Raw genomic sequence first — 23006 nt, 5'->3', positions numbered from 1 at the left:
TTTGTGGGTCTCGGAGATTTAAAAATAGCGTCCCAAATTGTCGCTGCACTGGACAGTTCCGGCGAACGGAGCTTCCCACTGCACAAAACGCGGTTTAGTGCGGCCTTGGCCGCGCGTTCCCCATTCCCTTATACAACGTGAGTCATGTTGAATAGCTAAACGTGCTCGCCATGGGACTTTATTCCCATATGGGTGAATTGTGCCCTTGAGTTTGTAATCCAGGCTGACACTCCAGTGCAGTACTGAGGGTGTGCTGCCCTTCCGGATGTTTCACAGGAGTTCTCCCAGGCATCCTGCTACCTTTTGACTCTCAACTAACATCACTTCGAAAAAAAGCTGATTAACTGGTCATTATCGCATTACCGTTTGTGGAACCTTGCTGTGCACAATTTAGTTGTTGCATGTCCTACATTACAAAAAATTCAAAATTTCAAGAAAAAGACATTGAGCTGAAAAATGCCCTGAGATCTTAGTGATGCTCCATGAATGCAAGTTCATGGAGCATCATTAAATTCATTAAAAGTAATTATTAGGGCAGCACGGTGGCGCAATGAACTAGCCCTGCTGCCTCACGGCGCTGAGGTCCCAGGTTCAATCCCGGCACTGGGTCATTGTCCGTGTGGAGCTTGCACATTCTCCCATGTCTGCGTGGGTTTCGCCCCCACAACCCAAAGATGTGCAGGCCAGGTAGATTGGCCACGCTAAATTGCCCCTTAATTGGAAAAAATGAATTGGGTACTCTAAATTTATATTTCAAAACAGAAATAAAAATTAAACGTAATTATTAAAGTACCGCAGATCAAATGCTGTAAACAATTTTGATCTGTGTTTTTCGATGACATTGCTGTGACATCAGGTAAGTAATTACACAACAAAAGAGCATTCAACTAATACTGCTGTGCGGCCATTTGCCATTCCACTCGTGACATCATAATCATCCTTGACCTTTGAACAGAGGAGCTCCTGAACTTCTTCTCGAGACTTCCAGAGCGAACAATCAGTGTCTGGGGCACTCTGTCAGAGGCACGTCCCTGTCATGGGAACAGTTTCCATATTTGTTCCCATACCAAAGGTTACAAAATTGGAGCTGATCTTTAAAGATCAAGTTTATATGGCTGGTGAGACTATCGATGGTAAGGTTGTCTTGGAACTGAATGAGCCTCTGTTCCTTTATTCAGTGAAGTTAAAGATCGCAGGAAAAGGATTTGTGGAGTGGATTGGGGATTCCAACGAAAATCTAGATTACACCAGGAAAATCCACTGTAGTAATAGAGAAGATTATTTTCATCACATCTTCACACTTTGGGGATCAGGTACGAAGTTGAGATCAATAACAGAAACCATACAACGTCACAGAATGGGCCAGCTGGCGGCACCCTGATAAAGGGATTATTTATGTAATGTGCTAGAAGAAAAACAACTTTCCTTTCTCTCATTTGCTTTTTACAATTCTGATGATTTGAAGTGCGAAGTCTGGAGCATACCATTTGTAATGTGATAGTGTCACTGAGATGTTTGATAAATTCCAGGTACCATTTACTGTAACTCTGAAAATGTGACGGTGTTGTTGAATATATTAGCACAGAGTAGAATTAAGTTGGGTTGATTATAATAAATCTGACTATGAATAAGGAGAACAGAGTATGATAGATAAGCTTTTTACAGAAAGTAAACATTATACTGAGAGGAATTATGAATTATTGTATATATCGTGTAGCAGCACATTAGCACAGTGGTTAGCACTTACTTCACAGCTCCAGATCCCAGGTTCGATTCCCTCTTGGGTCATTTCTGTGTGGAGTCTCCCTGTGTCTGCATGGATTTCCTCTCAATGCTCCGGTTTCCTCCCACACTCCCGAATGATGTGCTTGTTAGGTGAATTGGACATTCTGAATTCTCTGTGTATCTGAACAGGCACCAGAATGTGGCAACTAGGGGCTTTTCACAGTAACTTCATTGCAGTGTTAATGTAAGCCTACTTGTGACAATAAATTCAAAACTCAACATCTGAAAAAGTATTTTTTCTAATTTTTAGTTGGTTCCTTTGGTGTTATAAAGAAAAAATGAGGGTGGCGCAGTGGTTAGCATCACTGTCTCAGGGCGCCAGGAACACGGGTCCGATCCTGGCTCCGGGTCACTGTGTGGAGTTTGCACATTCTCCCTGTCTGCGTGGGTCTCACCCCCATAACCCAAAGATGTGCAGGGCAAGTGGATTGGCCACGCTAAATTGCCCCCTAATTGGAAAACAAAATTGTGCACTTTAAATGTATAAATAAAAATTTAAAATAAAGAACAAATGAGTTGTATTCATATATATGTCCCAAATGCTTTACGACCAATGAAGTATTGTTGATGTTTGGTCACTGTTGTAATGTAGGAAACAGAGCAGCCAATTTGTACACCGCAAGCTCCCACAAACAGCAATGTGATAAAGACCAGATAATCTGCTTTTCTATGATGTTGATTTAGGAGTGTATATTGGTCAGGACACTGGGAAGAACTCCACTATGCTTCTTCAAGTAAGTGCCATGGGAACTTTTACATCCACGTGAGAGAGCAATAAAGGTGCAATGTTTCATCTGAAAAACAGCACCATTGACAGTACAGCATCAACCTTGATTTCTGTGCTCGGGTCTCTAGAGTTCAATTTGAGCTCAGAACCCTCTGAAGCAGGGGTGAGAGTGTCACTACTGACCCAAACCTGGCACGAAAGAATATGGAAAAAAAAATTCCAAATAAAATCTCAGTCTATCATTGATTTTTCTCTCTAAAGCCATGACTTATGGCATCAGTCCCAACAGTGGCTGACTGTGGTTTCAATGTAGGACAAAAAGGAATAAGAGCCACTGTTAAATTATTTGAAATGGTACATAATGATATTGGTAATGGTGCCACCCAGTTTCCTGCTCCTGTGTAAAACCCTTACACTTGTTTTAGTCAACTGCTCAGGTGCATGATTAATGGCCTGACCTAATATCGACAGTTCTGTTTGGAGGCATTCCTTGTGGCTTGATCATGTGGCATCTGTCTTATGGTCAAATATTTGTCCTATGGACAGCACGGTGGATTAGCCCTGCTGCCTCACGGAACCAAGATCCCAGGTTCGATCCCGGCTCTGGGTCACTGTCCGTGTGGAGTTTGCACATTCTCCCTGTGTTTGTGTGTGTTTCACCCCCACAACCCAAAGATGTGCTGGCTAGGTGGATTGGCCATGCTAAATTGCCCCTTAATTGGAAAAATTTAATTGGGTATTCTAAATGCATAAAAAATATATATTTGTCCCAGTTGTTTTGAAACAAAGATTTTGGGAGTAAAATTTGATTACCCCCAGGATGTGGAGGAGGGGGGGGATTTGTAATGCGGAATTAACCTGTGGCTGTTCCTTTTGATGCAGGCAGCACACAAACAGTTAAAATGTTAGTACCATGCAGCCCAATGTTGAACGTGCTGTCGCGTGACAATATATCTCAGCAGGGGACCCAGTTCTTGTGAGGGTCACACTAATTAATGCTTCCCTTCTGCCTTGTTTCTTCCAGTGAAAGGCTTTGGTTACCATTCCCTTGTTCCACATGTGCCCACAAGTGGAATAACTCTTTCTTTCACTATTTACCCAAAGTGAAGTCCCCAGGTTTCATGCACTCCTTAATTTAAAAAACAAATAATGGAAATATTCTGCATTTGGCAGCACCTATGGAGACCTATCATCAAAACTGGGAAAAATTTGAGATGTAATATGTTTTAAGCAAATTCAGTGAGTGAAAGGGAGAGCGTGGGAAAGAGAAAAATGGTGAAAGTCTGTGGTAGGGTGGAAGGGCCAAGAACTTAATTGACTAAAGGATTGAAAATGCAAAGTCAAATCGAGTGGTAAAGGGTCAAGTAAAGAAACAAAGGATCTATCCAGAGAAGATGTAAATGACAATATCAACTCCAACTCTCCCTCTGAGTCTTCCCCTTCCCCATCCCAATCTAGCACCCCCGCCCCCCCAGATCTCAGATCCCCTCACACATCCCATTCCTGCTATTTGCACACATTGCGGGTGGCAGTACTGAGTAACAGATGGTAGTGAGCACCCTGGTAAAGGTTAGAAAATGATTCTGTTTAAAAATAAATCCAATTCAACTGGATTCTGACTTCTAAGATCTGGCTGCATAGAACATAGAACAGTACAGCACAGAACGCATTTTGTGTCAATTGACAGGATCCTCACAAAATGTGTTATTCACATGGGAATAATGTGGTGAAACCTGAATCTCTGATCAGCCAGCTGGAGGCAGCACTTTGGGTAGGAGTTCCCAAGTTCTACAATCTCTCAGTTGTTCCTAGAGGGTCAGGAATCCTGAGCATTGGATCGGGCATCTTGCAGGAATTCTTGGGGCACAGGATGTTGATTCCTGAAATTGGATCCCATTTTACAAACAGATGCAATGAGGTCCAATTTCTCCCACATTGTCTTACTTTCTGAAGAAGCAGTAATCTGATCTTGGCACAGTAATATGGCTCACCAACTGCTTGGCTTGTGCTCCCCTGGTTAATGGTATTCTATCCAATGTGTAATCTGTCTCTGAACAGTAACAGAGGAAGCAAGGGGCATTTTAACATTCAACTTTTGTATGACTCAACAACAATCAATCTTTGATTTGCATTTGGAAGGTATTAATACAATCTTAACGAGATCAAAGAAGCAGCAGGATTATTCCATGTACACAGAAGTACAGACCAAGGTGGAAAAGGCAGGAAAAGAAATTTCACAGATGCACAAAAGTATAGCAAAAAGGACAGGGGAACAGGGCAGTTCACAGTAGTGATATGCAAACAGCCAAAGCAAGTCTCAGTTATTTAGCATCCTCATAAAGGAGCATTAACAAGGGACTGTTAGGACCCTGGATGAGAAATCCAACAAGTTGCAATTTGTAAAACTGTGAGGAAAGGATACTTCACTCCAGGAATGATAACACTGACCAATAGATATCTTTTATGTTAAAACAAACATCAATCATATGAGCAACAAATAGCTTTTACAGTTAACAGTTAAAATACTTCTTAAATACAAGGGAAAAACTTTAAATTACTTCCTACACTGTGTATATAAATTCCAATTAAGCAAACTAATATAGTTCAAAGACCATTTATTTATTTATTTATTAAAAAAAAAATTAGAGTACCCAATTCACTTTTTTCAAATTAAGGGGCAATTTAGTGTGGCCAATCCACCTACCCTGCACATCTTTGGGTTGTGGGGCTGAAACCCATGCAAACACGGGGAGACAGTGACCAAGAGCCAGAATCAAACCTGGGACCTTGGCGCCGTGAGGCAGCAGGACTAACCCTCTGCGCCACCGTGCTGCCCCAATGACCATTATTAAATAAAATTAACAGGCAACACGGTGGTGCAGTGGTTAGCACTGCTGTCTGACGGCGTCAAGTTCCCAGATTCGATCCCGGCTCTGGGTCACTGTCCATGTGGAGTTTGCACTTTCTCCCCGTCTTTGCGTGGGTTTTGCCCCCACTACCCAAAAAGATGTGCAGGTTAGGTGGATTGGCCACACTAAATTGCCCATAAATTTTTAAAAAATAAATACATAAAATTAACTAACAGGTTTATTTGCTTTTCTCTGTGCAAAAACCCCAAGGAGCCAACTAAAGACCTCTCTTGTCAGACTAGAATGCTGTAGAAAAACTGTAAAATTACAAAAGGACCTGTCTCCATCCCTTAATTACATCATAAGGCATTGTTCGGTCTCCTCCAACTAAAATGTTCTATGACCTGTTTCCAGGACAAAGCACCCTCCCTCATAAATTAACTGCACCCGGGTGGCGCAGTGGTTAGTAATGCTGCCCTACAGCGCCGAGGACCCGCATTCGATCCCGGCTCCGGGTCACTGTCCGTGTAAAATTTGCACATTCTTCCCGTGTCTGTGTGGGTCTCACCCCCACAACTCAAAGATGTGCAAAGTACAGGGCAGCACAGTGGTGCAGTGGTTAGCACTGGGACTATGGCGCTGAGGACCTGGGTTCGAATCCCGGCCCTGGGTCACTGTCCGTGTGGAGTTTGCACATTCTCCCCGTGTCTGCGTGGGTTTTGCCCACATAGCCCAAAGATATGCTGGTTACGTGGATTGGCCACGCTAAATTGCCCCTAAATTTTTTTTAAAACGCAGCAAAGTAGGTGGATTGGCCATGCCCCTTAATTGGAAAAAAATAATTTGGTACTCTAAATTTATTTTAAAAATTAATTAACTATACCCCAGGTAGCCTCCAAAATGAACAATGTTCCAGTAGCCTTCTACCTATAAAGAAGCAAATAGTTAAAACCAATGATTATCTCACTTTTATGATCTCTTAATCACAGCTTTAGCAGTCATACTGCCTCTATGTATCAAAAACCAGAGTTTTTAATAACATTCCTGCAACAAATATAAAATAAATATTTGACAATTTCCTACATTTATCACAGGGGGAAGTTGGTTAACTGGTTAAAGCCATTATAAAACAATTAAGGGATAATGTGGACAGGGGAAACTATAGGAACAGGTTTTTCAGAAATCTTTGGAGCAAATGAAAGAAGTAGCAACAACTACTTGCATTTATATTGGGCCTTTAATATAGGAAAGTATCCCAAGGTATTTCACAGACTAGAGAATAAACACGAGCTGGTCAAAGACACCTGTCATGATATGCAAACATGCAACCAGTGAACACTCAGAATAGGACACAACCAATGGGCAATCAGGATACTCAGAGGTGGTATCACCACAAGGGGGCATGACATAAACACTATAAAAGCGATGAGGCACTCACACCCTGCCTCTTTCCACAGACAGACATCTCGGGAGTTAGACAGGGTTGATCAGCAGCATCAAACCCCAGCACGTGGCTGAGAGCAAGTGGGTACAGTTAGACGAGTTGCTAGTTAGATTAGCAGAGAGTCGAACTCATTTGAAAACTGTGTTAATAGTTCAAGAAACACGTTGAACTTATTTCAGAGTCTGGAGCATCCTTTAGTTAAGACTGAATCAAGTAGCAGCCTGTGTTATCCGAAGCAGAAGAGACTGGTTTTAAAGAAGATTTTGAAAGTGGGGAGAGATTGATGATTCCAGGGTGAGTGTTTCTGTACGGGCAAACATTTGAACTGAAGAGCAGGGATTCGGAGGGTATGGGGTAAACAACCTGTGATAGATGAGACTTGTGGCCAGGTGGGGGAGTTTACCCAACAAAGCCACACAGAAAGAAACAAATCAAAGAACAGAGTGCAGTACACAGTAGGGCAGAATGAAACATTTGTTTTTCGCAACCTCAGGATGTCCCAAATCTCTTCACAGCCAATGACTTGTATCCACTTGTAACGAAAGGTAGCACAACAGCCAATTTACACAAAGCAAAATCCCTCAAACAATGTGAAAATGAACAGGCCATCTATTTTAGGCAAATTGGCTGCAGAGTAAATGTTGATCAGCACACGAGGGAGAACATCTCTGCTCTTCTTCAAATAGTGCCATAGAATCGTTCACAAGCATCTCAATTTAACATCCCACCTGAAGGACAGTACCTCCAACAGTGCAGCACATCCTCAGTACTGCACTGGAGGGACGGTGGCACAGTGGTTAGAACTGCTGCTTCATGGCGCTTAGGACCCAGGTGGAGTTTGCACATTCACCGTGTCTGTGTGCGTCTCACCCCCACAAATCCAAAGATGTGCAGCGTAGGTATATTGCTAAATTGCTTCTAATAATGGGGGGGGGGGGGGGGGGGGGGGGGGGGGGGGGGGGTGGGGGGGAAGTATTGGGTACTCTAAATTCATTTTTAAAATGTACTGCACTGGACTGTCAGTGTCAATTTTCTGCTCAAGTCATTGGAATGGGACTTGAAACCCACAAGCTTCTGACTCAGAGATGAGACTGCTACCAACTGAGCCATGGCTGGCAATACACAGAGAATAGAGAACAGTCTCTCAGAGAGTAAAGAGTAGGGTACATTGCAGCATAGAGCAATACAGAAAGGAACAGCTCAGAAATAAATGAACTAGGGCACTATAAATTACAGTAGAAGCTATAACTTTAAAGCTGCAGTGTCCATAACACAAAGAGCAGATTATTTTACTTTAGATAATTGTCAACAGCACTACATCTGGATTAAAAAATAGTTCTAATGTATCTGGACTGAGTAATTTCCAAGCCCAGAATATCTACGAAACACCAGAAAAACCTACATAAATTTATTATACTGCAATCCTCCACATATCAAAGGTACTTCATCATCTGTAAAGTGTTTTCTTTATTCTTCAGTGCAGGAATGAATAGATTCAGCAGCACTGCTATCACCCATCACCACTGAGCAGGTGTACCCAATAAAACTATATGTGGTACAGCAGCTGCAGTGTAATGGGGCACAGTACGGCAGGATGTCTGTTTGTGCCCACGACCGCACATGATATCTGCCTCTTGTCTGGTGAAGATTATCATTGAAGGCCCGCTCTTTCCCACAGCCAGGGAAGTCAGAAAAATTCAAGGCAGCTTAATTCAGATTGCTGCCATGAAGATTTCATGTGTCTGCTGATAGCCTAACATTGATAGAGGCCAATAAACAGGCCTGCGACCTGCAATCCTAGTCAAAGTTAAGATGCACAGGAAAATCGAAAGAGTTGAACGATATTATGTGCAGGGTGAGGTGGGAGCAGGATTGGGTGAAAAACAAAGGTTTAATAGCACCTTTCCATATCTCAGGATGTCTGAAAGTGCTTTACAGCCAATGGAGTACTTTTAAGTATTTACTGCTGTAGGAAACACAGCAGCCAAGTTACACACAGAAAGGGCGGCAGGGTGGCGCAGTGTTAGTGAGGCGCTGAGGACCCGGCTTCGATCCTGGCCCTGAGTCACTGTCCGTCTGGAGTTTGCACATTTTCCCTGTGTTTGGGTAGGTCTCACCCCCACACCCCAAAAAGATGTGCAGGGTAGGTGAGTTGGCCATGTTAAATTGCCCCTTAATTGGGGAAAAAAATAATTGGGTACTCTAAATCTATATAAATAAATAAATAAATGTTAGCCAGGATAGTAGAAGAAATCCTGTGTGCTTTTCAACTGTGTCCTGGGTTTATTTTATATCCATATGATAATGCAGATGAGCATCAATTTAATGTCGAACACAGCACCTGTGACAGTGCAGCACTCTCCCAGTATTGCACTGATATCAGCTTAGATTTTGTGCATGAGGGGAGCCAAAACCTATGAGCTTTTTTCTGATTTAGAGTCAACAGTGTACCCAGAACCACAAGAAAGTCTTCTTTAGACAAAATAATGGGAGTACAGTATGCCTGTTTTCCTCTTCAATGTTCTGCTAACAAAATCAGATTATTAGATTAGATTCTCTGAAGTGACACATTTCAAAGTTTGTATATTCATGTGATTTCATTAACAGGTACCAAACATTACACTTCCGTTTTTCATTAAAAAAAGAAAGTGCTGCGTGGGTTTCACCCCCACAACCCAAAGATGTGCAGGGTAGGTGAATTGACCACGCTAAATTGTCCCTTAATTGGGAAAAATATTATTGGGTACTCTAAATTTAAAAAAAAGAAGGAAGTGAATTTTATGCCTTGAATTGTTTGAAATCTCTCAGTCCTCATGTTCTGGGTGGTGGATGGTTTCGATTGATTTCACCTATCAGCTGGTGAAAAGATTGGAAGACAACTGCATTGTGCCATCAATGTGTGCTTGAAGTTAGACTAGAGAGGAACATGCTGGGATATTATTAATGCATTCACAATTCGTAAGATGTTGTCAAGTTAAACTTTAAAAACTATTTATCACACATACATTTGGTTGCGCCTGGGCCTGTGGCCTTAGTTTTAATAGTAGCATTATCTACATTGACACCTTTTGACATCCTGTCACAGGGTAAAGGAGACAGAAAGCGATGTACTTTTTCAGATTTATTGCCACATGTACCGAGGTACAGTGAAAAGTATTGTTCTGTCTACAGTCCAGGCAGATCATTCCATACATGAAAAATATTGAACATACAATAAATACACAATATAAATACATAGATGTAGACATCAGCTGAAGCATACGGAGTGTAGTGTGACACAATAGAGAAGATGCATGGAAAGATCAGTTCAGCCCATAGGGGGATCATTCAGGAGCCTGGTAACAGCAGAGAAGAAGCTGCTTTTTAAATCTGTTAGTGCGTCTCCTCAGACTTTTGTATCTTCTGCCCAATGGAAGAGGTTGGAAGAGAGAATAACCCGGGTGGGAGGGGTCTTTGATTATGCTGCCCACTTTCTCGAAGCAGAGGGAGGTGTAGATAGGGTCAATGGATGGGAGGTGGGTTTGCGTGATGGACTGGGCTGCATTCGCGACTCTCTGTAGTTTCTTACGGTTTTGGGCTGAGCAGTTGCCATACCAAGCTGTGATGCAGCCAGATAGGATGCTTTCTATGGTGCATCGGTAAAAATTGGTAAGAATCAACGTGGACATGCCAAATTTCCTTAGTTTACAGAGGAAGTATAGGCGCTGTTGTGCTTTCTTGGTCGGAGCATCAATGTGGGTGGACCAGGACAGATTGTTGGTGATGTGCACACCTAGGAATTTGAAGCTGTCAACCATCTCCACCTCGGCTCCATTGATGCAGAACGGTAGCACAGTAGTTAGCACAATTGCTTCACAGCTCCAGGGTCCCAGGTTTGATTCCTGGCTTGGGTCACTGTCTGTGCGGAGTCTGCACGTTCTCCCCATGTTTGTGTAGATTTTCTCCGGATGCTCCGGTTTCCTCCCACAGTCCAAAGATGTCCAGGTTAGGTGGATTAGCTATGCTAACTTGCCCTTAGTGTCCAAAAAAGGTTGGGTGGGGTTACGGGGATAGGGTGGAGGTGTGGGCTTAGGTAAGGTGCTCTTTCCAAGGGCCGGTGCAGACTCGATGGGGCGAATGGCCTCCTTCTGCACTGTACATTCTATGATACAGACAGGGTTGTGTACGACACTTTGCTTCCTGAAGTCAATGACCAGCTCCTTAGTTTTGCTGACATTGAGGGAGAGATTGTTGTCATTGCACCACTCCAGTAGGTTCTCTATCTCTCTCCAGTGCTCTGACTCATCGCTGTTTGAGATTCGACCCACTGTGGTCATGTCATCAGCAAACCTGTAGATGGAGTTGGAGTTGAATTTTGCCACACAGTCGCGTGTGTATAGGGAGTATAGTAGAGGGCTAAGTACGTAGCCTTGCGGTGCCCCAGTATTGAGGACTATCGTGGAGGAGGTGTTGTTGCTTATTCTTACTCCTTGTGGTCTACCGGTCAGGAAGTCAAGGATCCAATTGCAGATGGAGGAGCCAAGTCCCCAATTTTGGTGTTTTGATATGAGCTTGTCTGGGATTATGGTGTTGAAGACAGACCTATAGTCAATGAATGGGAGTCCTTGTTGTCTAGATGCTTCAGGGATGGGTTTAGGGCTAGCAACATAGCATCTGCTGTGGACTGGTTGTGGCGGTATGTGAATTGTAGTGGATCAAGGCATTCAATGAGTATGAATTTGATGTGCCTCATGACCAACCTCTCAAAGCACTTCATAATGATAGCTGTCAAGGCGACTGGACGGTAGTCGTTGAAGCATGTTGCCTGGTTCTTCTTTGCACCGGTATGATGGTGGTCTTCTTGAAGCAGGTGAGAACCTCGGAATGGAGTAGGGAGAGGTTGAAGATGTCCGCGAACATACCCGCCAGTTGGTCCACGCATGATCTGAGTGCACAACCAGTGACTCCGTCAGGACCTGTTGCTTTTCGAGGGCTCACTTTCAAGAAGGTCGATCTGACTTTGAGGACTGTGATGGTAGATATGGGTGTCTCTGAGGCTGTTGGGGCAGTTGACAACAGTTTGTTGGTTTCCTGCTCGAAATGAGCATCGAATGCATTGGCGAGGGGTGCTCTGTTGCCAGAGATTCTACTCAGCTTTGCTTTGTAGCACATGATAGCCTTGCGACAACCGACGCAAGTCCGTGTCATTGGTCTGTGACTCTAGCTTAGTCTGGTATTGTCTCTTGGCATCCCGATGGCTTTGCAGAGGCCATACCTAGATTTCTTGTATAGGTCAGGGTCGCCAGTCTTGAACCCCTCAGACCTGGCCTTCAGTATGGAGTGAATCTCCCGGTTAAACCATGGTTTCCGATTGTGGAATGCACGTACTACCTTCTTTGGCGCGCAATCTTCTACACACTTACTGATGAAATCTGTGACAGTGGTGACATACTTGTTTAGGTTGGCAGCCGTGTTCTTGAATATAGACCAGTCTAGTGACTCCAAGCAGTCGGGTAGGAGCTCTTCCGTTGCCTCAGACCAGCCTTGCATGACCTTCTTAACCAGATTCTCCTGATTGCATTACTGCTTGTATGCCGGGAGAAGGCGCGCCGTCTTGTGGTCCAATTTTCCGAAGTGCGGTTGGGGGATGAATCGGTCTGTGCCCTTGATGTTTGTGTAGCAGTGGTGAAGAATGTTGGCGCCCCTGATGGGACAGGAGATGCATTGGTGGAATTTTGGCAGCAGACTCTTGGAGGTTGGCTGGGTTGAAATCCCCCGGCCATGAACAAGGCCTCTGTTTCATTGTTATTTATAGCGGTGTACAATTCATCGAGCGCCACCTTCACTTCCGTCTGGGGTGGAATGTAGACTCTTTTGGAAGGTAATAGGGGCGGCACTTCACGGTCAGGTATTCCGGGTCCGGGAGCAGTAATTCGCCAGAGTCGCCACGTCCGAGCACCAGGAGGAGTTGATGAGGAGGCAAGCCTCTCCACCCTTCAATTTGCCCGATGATGCCGTCAGATCCATCCGGTCTATTGAGAAGCCGTCTGGTTGTATGTCGCAGTCTGGTGAGGCACAGGGGAGCCATGTCTCTGTGAAATAAAGCACGCAGCAGTCTCTTACTTCCCTCTGAGAGGGAAGTCTAGTGTTAAGCTGGTCCAGCTTGTTTTCGATCGCTTGGACGTTTGCCAGGACTATGCTGGGAAGAGGAGAATTGAAACAGCGTTGCAGACTGTCACGTTTCCTTCGCTTCCTAGGTCGGCGGCTGCTTCTGGATGGTCTCAGGATCCGATGGGAAACATCTGACCTTGTGAAAGGTAAGTGGTTGTGTCTGCCGGTGTCTCGGGCAGTGGTTGCGATTTTGGGGTTGATAGGGCGACATGATCGCGATCTGGTTGGGCCCTGGAGTTCCGTGAGGACTGGTCTACCTTTTGGCGTGTCTGGTTCGCTGGCAGTCAGGTGGGGCTGGGCCCCACATGGTCGGTTCCAGCGTTGGTGGTCAGGTCAGGCGTTCCTGAGATCAGGCCTTGGTGTAGGCCTGGCCGGGCCTCCATGTCGATTCTCCTCTTCTCCAGCTTCTGGTAAGTCGGGCTGGGCGGCCTTTCCATGACAGGGCTCCCATTTGACCATCTGGGTTGGCTGTGTCAAAGCAACCATTGGCTATCTGAAACACAGAAAGCTGCTCACGATTGGCTTCTGAGCTGAGATAACTGGTGCATGGGCGGATCATGGGAAATTGATAAAAGGTATTGCATCAAATTAGTTTGGAACTCTTGTCAGGTCAACATTTTTCCTCAGATAAACTTTATTCATAAAAGTAAATGACATAACACTTCAACTGGAAAATTACAGAAAGTGCAATAAAATTCAACTTGTCTCCAAGCACCATCTTCCATTCTGAAGTGCCGCAATACAATTGTAAAACTCTTATTTCCAACATATATTTCATGTCAAAACATTTCAACTTGAAAATTACAGAAAGTGCAATAGAATTCAACTTTTCTCTGTACAGCATTTTTCTCTTTGAGGTGCCTCAATATATTTTCAATAATCTTTATCATAGAATTTATAGTGCAGAAGGAGGCCATTCGGCCCATCGAGTCTGCACTGACTCTTGGAAAGAGCACCCTACTTAAGCCCACGCCTCCACCCTATCCCCGTAACCCAGCAACCCCATTTAACCTAAGGGCAATTTAGCATGGCCAATCCACCTAACCTGCACATCTTTGGACTGTGGGGGGAAACCGGAGCACCAGGAGGAAACCCACGCAGACACTGGGAGAACGTGCAGATTCCGCACAGACAGTGACCTAAGCAGGAATTGAACCTGGGACCCTGGCGCTGTGAAACCATCATGCTAACCATATTTAATATTTACAGTGCACAGTCAATGTCGGGCATACAGCCTGAGGGGTTCTACACAATTTCCAGCCCCTCAGTGCACTGCGGCTGACCTAGGAAGCAAGGGAAACATGACGGTCTGCAACGCGGTTTGAAGTCTCCTCTCCCCAGCATACTCCTGCCAAACATCCAAGCGATCGAAAACAAGCTAGACAAGCTTACTGCTAGACCTACCTTTCAGAGGGAAGTAAGAGACTGCTGTGTGCTCTGTTCCACTTAGACAGTGACCTCTTTCCCCGTTGTGCCTCTGTGGCCGCTGTCCCAAGCTTTACTGTGTCCCTCAGCACATAGTCCTGGACCTTGGAATGTGTCGATTTGCAACTCTAGGTTGAGGGAAACTCTTTGCATTGGGAGACCAGCAACCTTTGGGCAGATCACAATGTCTTTCACCATGCTGCTGATCCTCCTGTAGCATTTGACGTTTATCTAGCGTCTGTCCCTGGGAACAATCTGTAGAGTATAGAGTCCTGCTGCTCAGGATGAACCTCAGCAAGCACCACTGCATCTCTCTCGTGCCCGATACAGGCTTGGAGGGCCGAAGGGCCTGTTCCTGTGCTGTATTGTTGTTTGTTCTCTCCAAACCTTCTTTGCAACGGTACATTTCACAAGGAGGGGGACAATGGTCTCATCCCCACCTCAGCCACCTCGAGTGCAACGTACAGAGTGAGTGAGATTCTGCATGCAGGGAGGGCCTTTTTCACCACCAGCTAAGCTACGTCATGGTGCTAGTTTAAACGTTCTGGTGATGGGGTATTCTGCTAAACGACTTTGACAGTCTGCTCAGGGAACTATCCAACAGGATCTGACATCTTTTCCCCCTGGACCTCGAGGACTTTACAGGCAGATTGATGGTTTGGTGATCAAAAATGTTTTTCTGCATGAACTTTTTCACGAGGGATAGGTGTTAGTACTGCACCATCCAGCTGCTTGCAGAATACCGCGACAATATGGCCAGACCTGTCCTTTGCAACACGGGAACAGGTAGAACCTCAGCACGTAGTGACATTTGATGTTTGCATGCTGAGAGTCTATGCACGCAGTCTGATGCAGCCGCACACAAAAATGATCATCAGGATGTGAGAGACGTTGGGTACATTGCCCTCCCCCCCTTATCTGGAGGTTTGTACTTTGTGTCCCTGCAAATTTGGCTCATTTCTGACCTCCAGGTAAAGCAGAAGATGGCTCAGGTGATCGCCGCAGTGCAGGAGTGAGGACTGGACCAAATCTTCACCATGTGTACAACACCAAGAGTGTATCACAGCTGGTGACCACGTTCTTGCCTGCAATGGAGAGGGAACCTCCATATGCCCAATTTTGGTTTAACCATGTCTGCTGCCTTCAGTGATTAAGGATTGCATAGAGTTGAACCAAAATGGGGAGGTATCAGCGGCTTCATTCTGGGAGGAGTTGAAGGCAGTGATTCGAGGGCCGATTATTTCCTTCAAGGCGCACAGAAACGAAAAGGAGAGAGGAGTACGAATTATTTTTGGACGAGATAGTCGAGGTGGACAAGGAGTATTTGAGGGCCCCCACCGTGGAGGTATTGGTAAAGAGAAAGAAGTTACAGGGGCAGTTCGATAGGTTGATGACGGGAAAGGTGTTTGGGCAGCTACAGAGGGCGAGAGCTAATTTAGGAGGGGGTTGCCATTTAGGGTAGCCGGGGATAGGGTTAGGTATCTGGGGATCCAGGTGACTGGGGAGGGGACGACATTGCCTTAGTGGAACAACAAAGTTGGTGGAGAAGATAAAGGAGGACTTTAGGAGGTGGGATATACTGCACCTGACGGGGAGGGTTCAAGTGGTGAAAATGAATGTCCTGCCAAGGTTCCTATTTATATTTTAGATGCTCCCGATTTTTATTCTGAAAGCCTTTTTTTGGAAGTTGGACACAGTAATTTCAGAATTTATTAGGGCAGGGAAGGTGCCACGGGTGAAGAGGGCCTGCTGCAGAGGTATTACCAAACCTGCTGCACTACTATTGTGCAGCAAACGTGGAGAAAGTGAGATGGTGGGAAGGAGAGGGGCTGGAATGGGTTAGGATGGAGGAAGAGTCTTGTAGGGGGTCCAACAAGGTGGTGGTGGTGCCAGCGCTGGCACCGAGGAGCTACACGAAGACCTGGTGGTGCATTCCATGATTAGGGTGTGAAACCAGCTGAGGAGGCACTTTAGGATGGAGGGGATGTTGGTGTTAGCGTCGTTGTGTGATAACCACGGGTTTAAGCCGTGTATACAGGAGGTGGAGAGAAGCTGGCGAGGGCGAGAGACTTGTATTTGGAATAGAGGTTCCCAAGTCTAGAGGAGCTGCAGGTGAAGGTATATATGTTCCGGGGCTGTGAGAGGTTGGAGAGATACTTGGAGGGACACTAGCAAAGATTGTGGGGGTGGAGATTTTGGGGGTATTGGAAATGTCGGAGCTGATGGAGGAGGGGAGGGCTGACATCATGGCCTTCGCCTAGTTTCCCGGTGAAGAATTTTTGTGGAATAGCGGTCGACTGGGCTACTGGGGGTGGCGGCCTAGCTAGGGATCTATACGACTTCCTCCGGTTGGAGAAAATGAAGTTTGAATCGTGGGGTTCAGCGGACGGCTTTGAGGCATGGTGGGGGTTGTTCATGGCATTGTTTGAGGAATTGTTCATTGTGGGGGGTGAAAAAGGGAGAAAACTTGTACAGGCTGTAAGTTGGGGAGAGGGTTCCTTGGATTATTTATGTTTTTGTATTTTTTGAATATGTTTGGAATAAAATATTTCCTTTTTAAAATAAATTTAGAGTACCCAATTATTTATTTCTCATTAAGGGGCAATTTAGCATGGCCAATCCACCTAACCTGAATAGCTTTGGATTGTGGGAGTGAAATCCACGCAGATACTGGGAGAATGTGCAAGCTCCATACTTGGAATAAAATATATATATATTTTTTTGACAAACAATTTTAGTGAGGTATTTTTCAGCATTGTAAACAGTTACAGATAACAAAAAGAAAGCAAAAATGTGCAAACATCAACGTGAAATCAATACTTCAATCAAACCATACTGCACAAGCCCGCTTCTCTCCCATAGACACTACCTGCCTATTTATCCCTCCTACTCTACTCTAATCTCTTCCCCCCCCCCCCCCCCCCCCCCCCTCCCCCGGCTGCTCACGTTCACTCTCCCACGAAGAAGTCAATGAATGTTTGCCACCTTCGGGCGAACCCCAGTACAGATCCCCTCAAGGCGAATTTAATTTTTTCCGTACCCAGAAAACGTGACATGTCCGAAAGCCATAGCTCGGTCTTCGGGGGCTTTGAGTCCCTCCGTGGCAGCAGTATTTGCCGCCGGGCTATTAGGGAAACAAAGGCCAAAACATCGGCCTCTTTCTCCCCTGGACTCCCAGGTCTTCCGAAACCCTGAAAATTGCCACCCCTGGACTCATCACCACCCTTGTTTTTAGCACCCGGGATATGATCCCCGCAAATCCCTCCCAGTAACCCCTAAGCTTAGGACATGCCCAAAACATGTGAACCTGGTTCGCTGGTCCTCCCGCGCATCTAGCGCACTTATCCTCTACCCCAAAGAATTTGCTCATCCGAGTGATCATCATGTGGACCCAGTGAATGACCTTAAATTGAATCAGGCCGAGCCTGGCACATGTTGCGGTTGAGTTTACCCTACTCAGGGCTTCTGCCCACAGCCCGTCCTCCATCTCCCCGCCAAGCTCCTCCTCCCATTTGTGTTTCAGTTCCTCCGTCTGGGACTCTTCCCCCTTCATGAGCACCTTGTAAATATCCGAGACTCTACCCTCTCCTCCTTCTCCTCTAGAGACTATTCTGTCTTGAATCCCTATTGGCGGGAGGCGTTGGAAGGATGGGACCTGTCTGCGGACAAAGTCCCGCATCTGTAAGTACCTAAAGTCATTTCCCCTTACCAGCCCAAATTTCTCCTCCAAGCCCCTCAAACTCGCAAAGCTCCCCTCCAGGAACATATCGCTCACCCCCGCCCGCTGCCATGTTCGAAACCCTCCATCCATGTTCCCGGGGGCAAATCGATGATTATCACATATTGGAGCCCAGGCAGATGCACCCACCTCCCCTACATGCCTCCTCCATTGGCCCCATATCCGCAGCGCCACCCCCACTACCGGGCTGGTGGAGTACCTGGCCGGCGACAGCAGTAGGGGAGCCATGACCAGGGCTGCCAAACTGGTGCCCCTGCACAAAGCCGCCTCCACCCGCTCCCAGATAGACCCCATACCCACCATCCATTTCCTTATCATGGCTATGTTAGCCGCCCAGTAGTAGTTGATCAGACTCGGCAATGCCAGCCCTCCCTTGCTGCGGCTCCTTTCAAGCATCGCCTTCTTCACCAGCGGGGATTTTCCCGACCAGACAAAGCTCATGATGATTTTGCCAGTCCTTTTGAAGAAGGACCGTGGGATAAAGATCAGGAGGCACTGGAAGATGAACAGGAATCTAGGGATGATTGTCATCTTTACAGTCTGCACCCTCCCCGCCAGTGACAGCGGGAGTGCATCCCATCTCCGAAACTCCCTCTTCATTTGTTCCACAACTTTGGTCAAATTTAACTTGTGCAACCTGCCCCAGTCTCGTGCCACCTGTATCCCCAAGTACCGGAAACTTTCCTCAACCAGCCTAAATGCAGCTCCTTCAGTCTATTCTCCTGGCCCCTTGCCTGCACCACAAACATCTCACTCTTGGCCATATTTAATTTGTACCCTGAAAACCGGCCGAACTTCCTCAATGTTTCCAGTATATTTTCGTCATTCCCTTCCACCCCTTCGCAGCTCTCAAAGCAATCTCCAACGGCTCTACAGTCTGCACCCTCCCCGCCAGTGACAGCGGGAGTGCATCCCATCTCCGAAACTCCCTCTTTATTTGTTCCACAACTTTGGTCAAATTTAACTTGTGCAACCTGCCCCAGTCTCGTGCCACCTGTATCCCCAAGTACCGGAAACTTCCCTCAACCAGCCTAAATGCAGCTCCTTCAGTCTATTCTCCTGGCTCCTTGCCTGCACCACAAACATCTCACTCTTGGCCATATTTAATTTGTACCCTGAAAACCGGCCGAACTTCCTCAATGTTTCCAGTATATTTTCGTCATTCCCTTCCACCCCTTCACAGCTCTCAAAGCAATCTCCAACGGCTCTATGGCCAGCGCGAACAGCAACGGGGAGAGTGGGCATCCCTGTCTGGTCCCGCGATGTAGTCTGAAATAATCTGACATTATCCTGTTCATCCTAATGCTAGCTTTTGGGGCCTGGTACAATAGTCTGACCAAATTAACCAGTCCCTCCCCGAACCCAAACCGTCCAAGCACCTCCCACAAATAGCCCGACTCCACCCGGTCGAAGGCCTTCTCAACGTCCGTTGCCACCACTACCTCCACCTCCTTGCCCGTCGGGGGCATCATGATCACATTGAGCAATCTTCTCAAATTAGCTGTCGGCTGCCTGCCTTTCACAAACCCTGTCTGATCGTCCCCAATCACGTCCGGTACGCAGTTCTCAATTCTAATCGCCAGGAGCTTGGCATCCACATTGATCAGGGAGATTGGTCTGTATGACCTGCAGGATTCCGGGTCCTTGTCCCACTTCAATATCAGCAAGATGGTGGCTTGCGACATCGGCGGCGGCAGGGTCCCTCTGTCCCTTGCCTCATTGAAAACCCCAGTCAAGACCGGTCCTACTATCTCCGAGAACTTCTTGTAAAACTCTACTGGGTATCCATCCTGCCCCGGGGCTTTCCCCGACTGCAGGGCCTTTAGGCCCCCCAATACCTCCTCCGCTCTAATTGGGGCCCCCAGCCCGTTTACTAGTCCCCCGCCTACTTTTGGGAATGTTAGCCCGTCCAGGAACCTTTTCATCTCCTCCGGCTCCTCCGGGGGTTCTGAAGTATACAGCTTACTATAGAAGTCCCGGAATACGTTATTCAGTCCTGCCGGGTCCTCCACCCTGCTCCCCTCCCCATCAATCACTCTAATTATTTCCCCGGCCGCCTCCCTCTTCCTGAGTTGCTGCGCTAGCAATCTGCTGGCCTTCTCCCCATGCTCATACACCACTCCCTTCCCCTTCCTAAGTTGTTCCACGGCCCTACTCGTGGATAGCACCCCCAGTTCCGCCTGTAATCTCCGCCTCTCCCTGAGTAAGTCCTCCCCCGGGGACCCCGCATGCTCCTCGTCTATCCGATAAATTTCCCAAACCAATCTCCATTTCTGCTCTGTCCGCCCTGACCCTGTGAGCCCGAATTGAGATCAGCTCCCCCCTCACTACTGCCTTCAGCGCCTCCCACAGGATCGCTGCTGAAACCTCCCCCGTATCGTTCACCTGCAAGTAGTTTTACATACACTTCCGAAGTCTCACATATCCTCTCCTCCGACAACAATCCTACGTCTAACCTCCATTGCGGGCGTTGGCAATTCGCCCCCCTGACCTGCAGGTCCACTCAGTGCGGGGCATGGTCCGAGATAGTGATTGCCGAATATTCCGTATTCTTTACTTCCCCTGCACAGTCCCTGCTCAAGATAAAGAAATCAACCCTAGAATATACTTTATGAACATGTAAGTAAAATGAGTAGCCCCTTCCCGTCGGCTGTCTGGCTCTCCAGGGGTCCACTGCCCCCATTTGTTCCATGAACCCTTTCAGCTCCCTTGCCATTGCTGGGAGTCTACCCGTTCTGGGACACGACCGGTCAAGGAACATATTAAAGTCCCCCCCCCCATTATCAACCTACATGAGTCTAGGTCCGGGATCTTCCCCAGCACTCTTTTGATAAAGTCCACGTCGTCCCTGTTCGGAGCTTATATGTTCACCAGCACCACTCTTCTCCCCTCCAGTTTGCCCCTTACCATCAAGAATCTGCCCCCCCCCCCCGTCTGCGACTATGCCTTCCGCCTCAAATTGAACCCGCTTATTGATCATGATTGCTACCCCCCTGGACTTAGAATCCAAGTCCGAGTGGAAGACCTGGCTAATCCAACCCTTCCTTAGCCTAGTCTGGTCAGACACTTTCAGATGTGTCTCCTGCAACATAATTCCGTCCACCTTCAGAGCCCGCAAATGCGCGAACACAAGTGCCCTTTTAACTGGCCCATTTAGTCCCCTGACATTCCATGTGACCAGCCTGGTTGTGGGGGCACAGCCCCCCCCCTCCCCCAACGCCGGTCAGCCATAACCTTTCTCGGGCCCGCCCCCGGCCCATGCGCCGCGCCATTCTTGGCCGCCTCCACCCCCGACCTCCTTCCCATTGCCTACTTCAGATCCCCCCCCCCCCCCACATCAGCAGAATAACAACCCCCCTCCCCCCCTAGCAACATCCCCCGGTAACCCCACCCCTGCCATCCATTGGCTGTATTCTCCCCCCCCCCCCACCTGACTCCCTTGACTAGCCAATCTGCTAGCCCGGTGACTCATCACTCCGGTGCCCACTTGTCCCATTCCCATTGTTTCCCGGACCTCACCCCAGCACACCATCCCCCCCCCCCCCCCCCCCCCCCCCTCCAACCCACTGGAGCAATCTCACTAACACAGGAAGGTCAAACAAGATGTAAACCTCAAACAGCCCCGTGAGGCTGCTCCAGGTGCAATACAGTTCCCGCCGTGTACACAGAAAAGTGTTAACCCACTCCCTTTCCGAGCATTAATAAAACAACACCGCAATAACCCAGTACCCATACAACACCCACCCGAAACAAACATAAAAACCATAAACATAAATGAAACGAAAGCCCCCAACCAACGTCTTTAATCCCCATTGCTGACCGGCCACCCCTTTGTTGCAATACCGGCTCCAGTGCACTCGGAGAGCTCAACAATGAATGTATAATGCGTAATTCACACTGTGTATCACTGTGTCCCTGTGGGCTCCATCTGTGAGCCGTTGCAAGGCTCTGCCCACAGGGGGAGATGAGGAGCTTGTACAGGGCTCCACCCTTGACTCCGCCCATGGCTCCACCCATGGCCCCTCCCACTACCAGAAGTATAAAGTGCTGCGGTCTTGTGAGTCTGCCCTCAGTTCTTCTGGTCGCAGGCAGGCTCAGTTTAAGTCGATTAAAGCCACAGTTTACTTCCTCTCGTGTCTTGAGTGAATTGATGGTTGCATCAATTTAATCGACTTAAAAAAACCACCATGGAATCAGCCCTCAAATCTGATCGACTGGAACTCGACCTGCAGGCCGCAGAAGCGAAGGAAATCTTTCTACATTGGCTTTGGTGCTTCAAGGCCTACCTGGCTGCGTCGCCTACCTCCGCTGTTACTGAAGAACAGAAACTCAGTCTCCTACACGGACAGGTGAACCATCGCATTTCTACTCAACTCGATAGTACCGACTCGTACACCGAAGCCCTCGCAATACTCGGCCGCCTATACGTGCGGCCTGTAAATGAAGTTTACGCGCGGCATATTTTCACTATCCGCCGCCAGCGCCCCGCAGAGTCGCTGGAGGACTACCTGCATGACCTAAAAGCTCTTGCATGGGAATGTAACTTTCAGGCTGTAACTGCCTCCCAGCATATGGAACTCACTGTCCGTGATGTGTACATTGCAGGGGTCCGGTCCAACTACATGCGCCAGCGTCTCCTCGACAAAGGGGCCCAGAACCTGGAGGACACTGTAACACTAGCAACCTCGCTGGAGGTCGCTTTTCAAAGTTTGAACGCGACCCCATCGTGGACCCCTGACCAGAGACTGCCCCAGGCCTGTGCCGCGCGGCCACCCGCCCACCGCGGAGCGCCATCGTGCCATTTCTGCGGCTAGCCCCAACACCCACTGTGTTGCAGCACTGTCCGGCCGCAACACGACCTGCAGCAGCTGTGGTCGAAAAGGACAT

At 47.3% G+C, this 23006-nt stretch overlaps 1 protein-coding gene across 1 annotated transcript in view; it reads left to right on the top strand.

Moving 5' to 3' along the window:
- The first annotated feature begins 1018 nt into the window (after nucleotides 1–1018).
- Nucleotides 1019–23006, top strand: part of LOC119953039 (arrestin domain-containing protein 5-like) — a 47510-nt gene continuing 25522 nt past the window's right edge. Inside the window, exons 1-2 of the mRNA XM_038776829.1 lie at nucleotides 1019–1072; nucleotides 1179–1313. The gene's annotated coding sequence lies outside the window, so the exon portion shown is untranslated. The remainder of the gene's footprint in view (nucleotides 1073–1178; nucleotides 1314–23006) is intronic.

Source organism: Scyliorhinus canicula, chromosome 18 (assembly GCF_902713615.1).
Source record: "Scyliorhinus canicula chromosome 18, sScyCan1.1, whole genome shotgun sequence".
In the NCBI taxonomy this organism is placed as follows: Eukaryota; Metazoa; Chordata; class Chondrichthyes; order Carcharhiniformes; family Scyliorhinidae; genus Scyliorhinus; species Scyliorhinus canicula.
This window is presented reverse-complemented; position numbering and strand designations above follow the sequence as displayed.